Here is a 13,492-nt window from a genome sequence, read left to right on the forward strand (position 1 = left end):
TAACCCTATGCTCTAAGTGTGGATGTGAGATAGGTTAGGTCCAACCCAAGCAAAGGAGCTAGGTGGCACTCATGGATGCAGATGGTCACATGACATGAAGATCATGATGATGGTGTGAACACATGTCAAGCTCCGAAATTTGGAAAAGAAGAAAGAGAAAAACAAAATGGGCTCAAGGCAAAGGTGATATCCATAGGGCCATTTTGTTTTTGGTGATCAAGACACTATAGAGAGTGTGATCACATTTAGGATAGATGGTCGTACTATTGAGAGGGAAGCTCTTATCAGAAAACTCGATCATCTAGTGCCACTAGGTGTTGGAAAACTTGCATATACATTTTAGGCCTAGTGCACAATCGGTGAGAAAGTGATTAACCTTTGAAAAATGATTGTGAAAATGATAACATACCTGCATGTGATGGTGAAACAATTATGGTGTTGGCACATTTACAAAGGAGTTGAAGGAGGCGAAGTAGGGGATGAGGTGCTGCCTTTGGGGGCACCGACACCCCCTGTCCAGGTGCACCATCACCACTATGGCGGTGACCACTTTGCCTTGGTCGAGAAGCTAGTGTTAGTGCTAGCACTGCCAGTGGTGGTGTGCACGCCCAATGTGCACGACGGTGCACCGCCCTAGCCTATCCGGTGCCACCAGCTGTTTTTATCCAGAGGTTGGGGGAACCAGTAGTGAGCACCGCCCGCGTGCACCACCACCCCTGTGATGGTGCACCACCCCATTTTTCCAGAGGCTATGGAAAATGGGGGGTTGGCCTGGAATGGCACCACCGTGCCATGTTTCGGTGCCACCGCCACCTTGTCTGGTGACCATGGCCAGTCAAACTAGCCATTGGATTTGATCGATTGGGGGGCACCACCACCCCTAGGGCGGTGCCACCACCGCCAGTGTCCAGTGACCTCGCATAAGCTGGCTCTAAAGGGTAACGACTCTATTTGCTTGTGGGCTTATAAATAGAGGTGGTGGCTGGCCTTGGCCACCCTCTTGGCACTTCTAATAGCTGTATACACCCTTTGAGAGCTGAGCACACCACTCCACTCACTTGCACACTTGATTTGATCATCTTGAGTGAGATTGGAGAGCCTCTAGTGCATTGCTTAGTGGTCTAGCATCTTGTGGCACTAGTTGGGTGATTTGGGCTGGTGGATATCTTGTTACTCTTGGTGTTTGTCAACACCTAGATGGCCCTAGTGATTGGTGGATCATCGAGCTAGAGGAAGGTGATTGTCTCTATCTCTGGTCATTATGATTGTGAGGGGTTCTTGTGCCTTCCCTTGTAGAGTGCCAAAGGCTACTCTAGTGGATTGCACGTGGCTTGTGGATCCTCATCTTGTGTTGGATTGTGTGGCACCCAGGTTGTGGGTTAGACATGTGATGCCTATTAGCGACATGAACCTCCAAGTGAGTGAGTCATCACAACATGGGACTAGCTTGCCAACAAGCAATAAGTGAACCTTAGAGGAAAAATTGATTGTGTCATCATTATCTCCTGAGTATTCTTGGTATTCATTGTGATTGATCACTTGCCACAGCGGTATATCATCTCTACCTCTCTTGCATTACTTTCCTAGTGTAGCTGAGCTCTTTAGTGTAATTAGTTTTGAGAGCTAGCTTGTGTCTTGTTAGTGGTTAGTGAGGCTCTTTAGTTAGTCTTTGAGAGCTCACTAACTTAGAGGAAGTGACTTCGCCCTTTGTGTGTGACATAGAGATTATAGCTACTAGAATTGTGGTAGGTGGCTTACATTTTTAGTAGGCTAGTGCAAAACTTGCTTCGTCTTATATTTGTCTAGCCATTTAGCTTAGTATTATTTAGATTTTTTAATAGGATATTCACCCCCCTCTAGCCATTAGGACCTTTCAAGTGGTATCGGAGCCGTGGTCACCTTGATTTGAAGCTTAACAACCTTCGATGTCAAAATGGCTCAAATCAACAACATCAAGAAGCCACCCCAATTTGATGGCTTAAATTATCCTATTGAAAGGGAAAGATGACTACCTATATCAAGTCAATCAATAGAAAGGTTTGGAAGGTGGTGGAAACCAAGATTGAGGTTGTCAATGCCAAAGCTCCCACCACCGCCAAAGAAGTATTGCTCCAAAACAATGACATTGCACTTAGTGCCATTCATGATGCTTTGGATGAGAGAACATTTGAGCAAATCAAGAACATTGAGATGGCTCATGAGGCATGGAAGAAGTTGGAGGAATCATTTGAGGGCACTCAAGCCGTGAAGGGTGCAAAGGCATACATTCTCAAGGAGAACTTTGCAAGCTTCAAAATGAAGGAAGATGAGAGTGTGCCAGAGATGTTCCATAGGCTTCATGTGCTTGTCAATGATCTCAAAGCACTTGGACAAGAAGTGAAGGACAAGGACTTCTCCCACAAGTTCTAGAGATGCTTACCATCGAGATTTGGCACATTGGTCACAATTCTAGTGAGTGGTTTGGACACCATGACACCAAACCAAGTATTGGGTGATGTGATGACCAATGATACTTATAGAGATGATGATAAAAGGAAGAAAAGAAGGAGAAGAAAGATGAGAAGAAGGATGAGAAGAAGAAGAATGTGGCATTCAAAGCCACATCATCTAAGGGCAAGGCCAAGCAAGACACATCAAGTGAAGATGAAGGCTCATTCTCTTGGGATGATGATGATAAGATGGCTCTATCTGTGAAGAGATTTGGCAAGTTCATGGTGAAGAAGGGCTATCTTGCTAGAAGGAAGAAGTCTTCATCCAAGAACAAGCAAGAATCAAGAAGGTGCTTCAAGTGTGAAAGCAAGGATCATCTTGTTGCTCAATGCCCTTACAATAACGACAATGATGATGATGACAAGAAGAGCAAGAAGAAGGACAAGATAGAAAAGATAGAGAAGAAGGACAAGATGACCTTCAAGAAGAAGAAGGGTGGTTCATATGTGGTCACTTGGGATAGTGATGCTTCCTTAAGTGATGATGATGATAGTGATGATGACATGACCACCAAGAAGAAGGCTCTTGCAGGCATTACCATACATGAGAAGCCTTCTCTCTTCGACACTCTATCGACATGCTTTATGGCTAAGGCCACTAAGGTACAATCCGATGATGAGTGTGATGATGAGGAACATGATAAAAATGAAAATGATAGTGATGATGATGATGAACCAACTAAGGATGAACTACTTGACATGTTAGATGATGCTAAGGAATATTTTGACATTAAGAGAAGGGAATGCAAAAGCTTGCGTAAGGAACTAAAAGCCTTAAGCAACTTAATGAGCTCAATGCATCTGGTGAGAGGCTAGAGAATGCCCATGAGAAGCTTGGCAAGGCTTACACTAAGCTTGAAAAAGCTCATTCCTCTCTACTAAATGAGCAAAATGAGAAAGAGCATGTTGTAACATGTGATTTGGTCTTAACTTGTGACATAATTGATGAATCTTTCTATAAGCCTATTATTGTTGCTCCCACTAACCCCTCTTGTAGTACTTCTACTTCTAGCTCATCTAGTAGTTATGGTTTCACTTGTGATGCCTCACTAATGGTTGAGAATGAGACCCTTAAGAAGATGGTAAATGAGCTCACTCATGCCTTAGGCAATGCCTATGGTGGTAAGGCCCGCTTGCTAAAGTGCTTGGGTAGCCAAAGGTTTTCTCTCAACAAAGAGAGATTGGGCTACACCCCCAAGAAAGGCAAGGCGGCCTTTGCAACTCACAAGACTAGTTTTGTGAAGGGCAATGGTCGGTTTTGCAATAAATGCAAGCAAGTTGGGCATGTAGAGCAATATTGCAAGAACAAGAACAAGAACACTAATGTATCCTCAATTAAGTTTGATTCTTATTATTTGCTTACCAAGGGTGCCAATGGTGTGAAGGCTAAGTTTGTTGGTACACCAATTGTGGGTTCAAAGAACAAAGCCATTTGGGCACCAAAGAGCTTAGTAACTAACCTTCAAGGACCCAAGCAAATTTGGGTACCTAAAAGGAATTGATCTTCTTTTGTAGGTCAATTATAAAGTCGGAGGAAGGCATTGGGTTCTTGATAGTGGTTGCACTCAACACATGACCGGTGATGCAAGAATGTTCAACTCAATCAATACCAATGGCAATGATGGTTATGATAGTATCACATTTGATGCAAGCAATGTCAAAGGGCTTGGTAAGATTACAATATCCAATGACATGATCATTTCCAATGTGTTGCTAGTTGAGAGCTTGAACTTCAATTTGCTATCCGTGGCTTAATTGTGTGATCTTGGATTCAAATGCATATTTGGGGTTGATGATGTAGAGATCATAAGTGTAGATGGCTCTAATTTGATCTTCAAAGGCTTTAGATATGAGAATCTATACTTGGTTGATTTCAATGCTAGTGAAGCTCAATTGTTAACATGCTTGTTCACTAAATCTAGTATGGGTTGGTTATGGCATAGAAGGCTTAGTCATGTTGGAATGAAATAATTGAATAGATTGATTAAGCATGATCTAGTTAGAGGTTTGAAAGATGTGGCATTTGAGAAGGACAAACTTTGTAGCTCTTGTCAAGCTAGCAAACAAGTTGGAAACACCCATCCTAAGAAGAGCATAATGAGCACTAGCAAAGCATTTGAGTTATTGCACATGAATTTGTTTGGGCCAACACAATACACTAGCATTGGTGGAAACAAATATGACTTTGTGATAGTGGATGACTATACAAGATACACTTGGGCATTCTTTCTAGTAGACAATAGTGATGTGTTTTCAAATCATTTATCAAGGGCATACACAATGAATTAGAAACAACCATCAAGAGAGTTAGAAGTTGTGGGAGTGCTGGATGTCTCGACTCGGTAGTCTACCTAAACCAAGTGTCATCCACTTGACCAACTCAATTTAAGTAAACAACATTGAGAGACCCCCATGAGCACATGTAGCAACTCCTTTTCAAGATCTTTGCACTGAGTTACACACACATACCCAATACAATGCATTTCATACAAGTCATCCACATACACCCTCCAGTCATGCGCTCATCCTCAAAGTATCATTAATAACAAAATAGGGTTAGAAGGTATAAGACTACTGAATCTAATATTTCGGATGACTCTATCTCTGCACTGGATTGCCACTCCAATCGCTCATCTACTCATCGGGTTACACGCAGCTCAGCTTGGAGATCGCCCACTCTAAGGTTTGCTAACTGTGCCTTCGCCGAAGCTAGACTCGGGAAGACACTCTGTTTACCTACAAAACAACTTAACAGATGCACCATGAGTACATTGCATACTCGAAGGACTTAATTCCAATACATAATATTTGGTGGATGCACAAGGTAATTATCGGGCATTTGTATAAGTATGAAAAGCAATGATGTTCATTAAGAGTATGACATGCTATGCTCAACATAGAAGTAAAGGTATTTATCATTATAATAGAAGTGCTCATAGTCTATCATTCATGCTACCATGGGTATAGAAAGGAAGAACAACTGAATAGTTCCATCTCGAAGGACTTTAGGCTTTGAGACTATGCAGAGGTGTACAACAGTACCCACACGGAAAATGGGACTAACCTCCATACATCGGGTCCGATAGTAAGGGTTGCCTCACGTTCTCCAATCTTTCCCTAATCTGGCCCGAGTGTCCGATGAAAGGTTCGACTGGGTTCTCGATCAATGTCCTAGACATTCCCGACCGACGCTAGCCCCCTTGTTAGTTTCATGGATAAACATATCGCAACTAGTTACTTGGCTTGTCGACCCCATCCATGACATGTGGTCTGTATGGATGGTTACCTAGACTTATGTATCCCAATACATGATCCTTACTGCTCCACGAGCTATGTTGTCTAAGATCCCACACTCACGATGACCTACCCCTCGCATGAGCAAGATATCCAATTTATCATCAGGATTATCATATTAGGAACATTAGTCCTTAGCCAGATTAGTTAGGTAAGTCAAGTTGTACCTTCATTGGTTTTAGTAGTTAATTATCTAGGTGTAACATCCTACACGCGTGAGTATGTGTTCCCTTCTCATGCTCGACTTCTACCGCTGCCCAAGCAACTAAGCAATAAGCATTAAGCGCTCCCATTCCCATTGTTTAGATGAGAGGCTTCTATAGATTATTAAGCTACTCTAGGTGTAGTGTGAAGGTAATCATTATCCAAGACTACATGTAATACATGACTCATAATGTAACTTGATAAGTATCCAAAGTAGGGGTTCATAATAGTGGGGTGCCTGCCTGATGGTGTTGTCGTTGAGACATCTAGAAGCTGAAGATGACATCCTATACATGCTTATTATCGAGACAATTCCTGAAAGGAATGAGAGATCCAATTGGAGAGATTCACCGATGATAAGGAACATGGGTAAGTCACCGTTGGATCCTAGAATGAGACATCTAACAGTGATTCTACTCTTATGTTGCTAGATTGGGATGCTAACTGATACCGTTGACTACTGGGTAAGCTTGTTAATTAAACTCACACTCTATGTGAAAGGTGGATGCTCTACTCTGACTGATGGACATTCCGTTGTGCTGGGCACCAAGGTGGGTTATCTCTGGTTGACTTTAGGCTCTAGTAGATGCTCTGTGGGGTTCACGGATGCTTCGATCAGCGTGTAGCCTTTTGTGTTGGATTGATTGTATGATTGTTAGTCATGGCCTACTGATCTAGGGAGCCTTTCCCTCCTTTATATATCCTAGGAGGCAAGTCTCCTAATCAGTTATAATGTAAGAGTCCTAGTAGGATTATAGGGTAGCAATGTTACTAGGATTACATGTGGGGAATCCTAGTCAGACTAGATCTTCTCCCTTCCTTATGAAGTACCTGGGGACTATGACAGAACCGCCCAATTTATATAAGATCAAGTACGGCTGTCCCCGTTAAACACGTTGACACGCACATACTTTCACCTATATAAACCCGGTAGTCCGTCGAGTGTCACGAAGGACCTCCGTAAATCAACATCATGACCAAGATCACATGATTAAGCAAATACACATCACATACACAGAGTTGCAGCAGAAATAATATTACAAATGGGTTCATAAATAATAGTACAAGTTTGGGTTTCAAAACCGGTTAATGGAAAACAACATAACTTTCAAATGATTATATTAATATAAGTTCCAAATACATTGCTAGCATAAGTGACATCCTCCGACCAAAGCATATAGATGAGAAATAAATATAGAGTCATCGAGCCCACCGGCGGTTAGCCACCATCTTCAGTAGGCCAAGAACTTCACCTGCAACATGGTAGGATAAACCCTAAGTACTCAAATGTACTTAGCTAGACTTAGCTCGTCATAAACCAGAAATAAAGTGACACCAAGGAGTATGCAAGGCTTTATAGGTGGAGCTAGCTTGACAAAATTTTGCATAAATGACACTAGTTGAGCTATATATTTTATAATTCGGTAACCAAGTTAATTATAACTATTCATCTCTAGATTAGCACATTGTACTAGAGCAATCATGTGATTAAGCTAACAAGCATTAGTAACCATATCCGGTGTAACATTTCCATATTCATCATAACCATCAAATTCCATCAATTAATGCTACTGTTGTCCGCTGCTTAGTCAAGTTCTCACTATCCGGGAGAGACAACGACTCGAATCGATTCCAACCAGCTAGGGAGTTATTCCTAACACAAACCCATACTTCCCCCATTGGGGTCACGTTGGGTCACCTTTGGTATGATTCAAGTACAGTCATAGGTCCGATCAACGCCGCACCCTAAGAGATTCTACTAGTATGCTAGGAAGTTCAGGCCTGGCCTGCTGTTGGACTCATGCCACAGGCTCTCTACACATCCTTACTACCTCTAGTGTGTGCACTTTCACTTACCGGGTCTCAGCCTAAATTGAGCTACTCGGCTTCATGGTCGAAATGAGTTATCCGGCCAGCTAAGTGCTAGGCTTGCGTTCAACTTGACATGAGGACGTACAATGAATCAGTCCTTAACTAACATAGACAGGGATAAATAGGCACCAAGACCTCCATGCCTTGTTGCTTCTCTCTCTCAATCCCGACTGGTCTCCTTTTATTCATCAACACATGGTTATTTCCATGATAGCAAATATAGCCAACCGTGCTTTGGTATCCACCTATATCTTGCAGGTGACAGGAAATCACCCGACTTCTACTGGTCTAAGCATTGCTAAGCATACATTCGATCTTGGACCTACATAGGGTTCAAGGTATGTTTCTAGACAAGGTAGTTCTATGCATCAAGTGGTTCCAATCAACTCTTATAACCTAATGCATCAAACATAAAGGACTCAAGTGATATTTATAAAAACATAGGAGGATTAGAATACTCCGGGGCTTGCCTGGGATCCAACACTAGGTTATTGTTTGTTAGACGACACTCAGCTTGGCGAGCATCTCCTGTTCAGGCATGTACTCTAGGGGTCCTTCCATCTTTGGGATATGTGTACCAACACCAGTCCTTCTAGTTTGACTCCATCATCACATCCTTCACGTGGTGCATCTAGCGTACCTAGATGAGATGCAACAATAGCAAGTGCATGAATGCGAAGAATGGCAATATGAGATGCCTCACATAAAAGTATTCAAGATGAGCACAAGGTTACACCGAACATATATAAGCACTCCACTGTTACTTAATTAAATATCCCACAACCAATCATGCTAGGATAGCAAGGAAGGTAGTACCAAGCATGACACAAGTTTCACAAGGTTTTAGGTATATTAACTTAGCACCATCACAGGCATGAGCCACACTTAGCAACACACAAAGTAAAGCAAGGTGAAGCAAACAATTTTAGGTACAAACACAGATTCTGAACAACAGCCACCATAGTCACTTGTTTTAATCATACCTAGAGTTCTAGGCATGACAAAAGTGTGATTCAAGACTTTCTAGGAAATCTAATGAAATTATCTAAAACTTTGTTCTTAACACAAAAAGCTGATTCAATAAATAACAAGGTCAAAATACATCATGAAGCAGAGCTTATACAACTAAGGACATAAAAACTGATATTAACTTCATAAATGCATAACTGGAGTGCTAGGCATTTAGTAAGCATGATTATTAACTTTATGAAAAGCTTATTAAGCTATATCTAACTTTCTCATTATCATTTTAAGATGATTCTACAGCTAACAAGGTCAAATAATACCAAGAAGGCATCTATGTCCAGATTTGAACAGATATCTGTCATTCCACTGTGAACAGCTATAACTGTAGTTCTACACCACTAAAAGTAGTGATCTTAGGATATTTTAGAAAGATTAGAAAAATAACTACAACTCTTCCTATTATCACTAATACATTATTCCATGTTTAAATAAGTCAACCAAAGCAATCATTAGATCTAGTTCAGAGCACATGCAAAAGTTGATAGCAAAATTGTAAAATCTATAACTCCTAAACCATCAGGCCTAAAATAATGAAATTTTCAGGACAAGCGAGATAAGGAAATTATATAAAACTTTGGTATTAACCCTATTCATAGAAAACATCATTTATTTTGTGAAGTTATCATCACAACAGAAAATGCACATGCAGCCATTTTCAGAATGTAACAATTTGATGTTTCACTTGTTTTGCTAACAAAGAGCATGAACGCATGAGCCATTCAAGAACTTCAACCACCACTAATATGCTTAGCAACACTTTATTGAACACCAATCACTCAAAGCATCACCAAATACAATTACAAGCTTTATCTACAATTATGCTTTTATTAATCCTTTCTTCTAATAAACATATATATAAATTTTAGTGATGTATGAGAACAACTAGTTTGGGGCTGAGATTTTTATGAGTGGTAGATGTTATCAAAACATGGCTACTATACAAATTTCACATGCTCAGGTTTTATAATTTAATTACTATGAAAAAGACAAATCTTAATTATTAATAAACATGTGCGAACATGATAAATCTAAAGATCATTATTTTATGTAAACATATAGCCATATTATATGTTATTATGGTATCGCAACATCATACAAAGGTAGTGGAACTACATTTTCCATTTTTACACCTACATAAAAATTATAACTTATTTAAAATCATTTATCATTGATTAATAAAGTTAAATCAATAACTCAACCATACAGCATATAATAAATATGAAATTTTTACCACAGCACGCATATAGCATCAGTAGCCTACCATAAAAATTTTACAGCAATTGGAGCAATACAACTTTATATATGAGAATAACAAGCAAAATAAGCTAAAATTGCCTATTTAACAAGATTAAATCAAAACATTATAAAAACAGTACACAAATAGCATGTTTAATATTTTTATTAGCTAGAGCATGTCATCACAAGATTAACACAACTAGAACTACCATTTTTGAACTTCTATAACTCAAGATATGCATCAGACAACTTAAAAGGATTTTTAAAAGCACTTTGCAAGAATAAATAAAAAAACATAAACTTTCTACTAACACATATCATATTATGACTCTACTGCATATATCTACTCTCAAGGATTCCAAAAAGTCATGATTTGCTATTTTATGATTTTTTACAATTTATTATGATTTTCCAAAGTTTCAGCCATAAAAGAAAAACAAACTTGCACCGAGGACCCCAAACTTCAACAAAAATAAATTCCAGCGAAACAAGTCCTTCTCGTCGCTATTCACATGAGTCACCGACTTTGCACAAAACCTCTTGCACTTGTTCCAATTGTTGCGCGAGGTCCCTCACGCGGGTCAGAATAGAGGAGGCGGAGGAGGATCGTTGGCCAGGCGATTTCTGGCCAGTGAGGTCGTCGTCGGCATCGAGGAAATGGTGGGGGAGCACTAGGGGGTCCACACGTATTAATGGGATAGCTTGGCTCAGCCCAAGGCGGCCCTAGGTGGCGTAGCCACGGCAACAGTGTACCGACGGCTAGCGAGGACGGGCTCGGGGTCGGTCGGCCTTGGCCAGCAGGGGCCGGCAGCGGCGGGGAGCAACAGGGCGTGCTCGCGCACCTATGGTGGGGCGCATCCTAGCTAGAGGCGAGCCAAGGCAGCCAGACCATGTGTGCACACGGCGTGTAGAGGCACTGCTCCAAGGGCAGCAGGCTATAGGCAGCGGCGCTGTTGGGAAGGCGATGCGGGAGAGGCGGTGCGAGGTGTTGGTGGAGGATTGGCATGCTGAGTGGCTAGAGGGGCTTCTATAGAGGAGGAGGAGCAGCTGCACGAGATCTGCTACTCGACCATGGTAGTCACAGTGGCAGAGCGCTCTGGTGACGTGTGGCTTGGGCTAGTGTACGCGTGAGGTGGAGTACGCTGAGGTGAAGGTGGTGGTGCACGTGGTGGGCCACGAGGGAGCTTGGAGGCTAGGAAACGGTGGTGGCCATGGAGCTCCACTGCTCGGGCATGGCGAGTAGAGAGAGCGAGAGAGTGAGCTAGAGGAAGGAGGGGCGAGCACTCGGCCTTTTCATTCACAGCGGCGTGAGTGTTGGTGCAAGGTGGCGAGCATGCTGAGGGCGTGAGGGAGCTACGTGGCCTACAGTACCTATGCATAGTCAGACGACGGTGCTGCCCTAAAGCTTTCAAGCCTGCTAAAAAATCAACTGAATCCCCAAACTTTCCCCTCTCTAACTCCCGATTTCATGTTGTAGCGGATCAAACTTTCTTACTACAGAGTTGTAGAGCTATATGTGGTGAGGAACTTTGCTTAAAGGATCCAAGTGAGATTCGGATTGGTTTGAGAGATCCAGAGCTCTAAAGATGAGTAAATGAAATTGAAAACAAGTTCTGAACATTTTGGCCAAAGTGCAGTTTTCAAAGCCAGCATTCAATTTTGGGATTGAAGTTTGAAGGTGCAAACGTGATCCAAACTTGATGAGAATTATTTTGTTGTTTGCAACACAAAATGTACTTCAACTCATATTAATGAATCCAGTTGAGTTACCATATGAATTTGGAAGATAAAAATTCACAAACATGTCAACTTGCTGTTGTCAATCGGGGACTTAGAAATATTTCTGAGAGATCAAAAGGAGCACTGCATTCAAACTTGAGGCCACTATTTGAGCCACTTAGGAGTTGAAATAGGTCTTGGTCCAAAAATAAAGTTTGTTGTACTCCACTCAAACTTTAACTTTTATTTAAGGTCCAACTCCATGCAAGCAAACCAACAGTTGGTCAACTAAGTCAAAACTATATCATGAAAAAGACAATTTTAGCTATTCCCACACTTAGAAACATTTTTCTTAGACATTTGCTCAACACGAACCCTTCATGACTTTTGTTATAGAGTTCAATTAGAGTCATTTAGGGCAAGGTACCAAGGTTTGGTCGACATCCCATGTTCCCATTCACCTGATGAAGCAATTCAAGAAAGATTATAACTTATCATTTCATGTGACTTCTTGATTCCAAACTTTATGAAACTTTTCCACTGGTCAAGATGGATGCATGTTGATGTAATGTTCATGAAATAAGCATGTTTCACATTACTCATGCCTAATCTTAACCTAGGGTCCACATGTAAGCAAAGTGTATTGTCCTGAGTCCAAGTTGGGGCTCATTTTCATAGGTTTGACCTCAATACCTTCATCATACTTCAAAATTATGAACTAGAGATTCATGATCATTGCTTGACATAGTTTATTTAAGTCCTAAATCCACTGCTTAACTTGTGACTAACACTCGTGGTGTTACAACCCTCCCCCATTATGGGAATCTGCACCCTGAGATTCGGTGCGAAAGACTTTTAAGGGAAGAGAAGCATGTCATCCATTTTCCACATCAGTGATAGCATTAGGCTACTTAACTTTGAAGTATCAGAGAGGCTAATTTGGTTAAGATAACTTTCTGATATTTGCTCTTCATAGTAAATTTTGTCTGAATAATTTCTTTCATTGACTTCCATGAAGCATTGTTACTTTGGGAGGAATCCAAGACAGCACAACACTTCATTCTCAGGATATGGAGAGTACTACAGAGCATAAACTAATTACCCATAATATCTATTTCCCTAGTGAATATAGCATGGACCATGTGAACTTTACACTAGACTGCAAGCTTCTGAAAGCTACTCATTACAATGGTTCTATGTTCATTCACAAAGTTAAAAAAAGCAGTCCTCTACCAAAGTAGCTTGAGTAAAACGTTTCATAAGGGATGAGATCATAGATGGGGTAAGCATCCTCTGAGGCTATGAGAAATCGAGTAACCAACAGACAGTGTCTATGCCGGTCGTAATTATTCAATCACTTAGATGCCAACTGATGGAAAACTACATAATGTTCTATGTGTGTAGTTCTCCTTCTCTAATGATAACACTTTATTATCTAAGTCCATTGAGTGAGCAGTGAATGTGATAGCTGACTCTATTGACTCAACATTTTCGATGATCATTATTTGAGGGAATCCTCATATCCAAGTGGCAATAGTTATCTGGGTTGAATCTGATGCAACCTCTTGGGTAAAAACACATGGAAGGTACCAAAGGATAAGTCCACCTTGGAAATCCTTGCTGAATAAGGATGACAGTGAGGTCTGGAGGAC

This window comes from Miscanthus floridulus, chromosome 13 (assembly GCF_019320115.1).
Source record: "Miscanthus floridulus cultivar M001 chromosome 13, ASM1932011v1, whole genome shotgun sequence".
Taxonomy (NCBI): Eukaryota; Viridiplantae; Streptophyta; class Magnoliopsida; order Poales; family Poaceae; genus Miscanthus; species Miscanthus floridulus.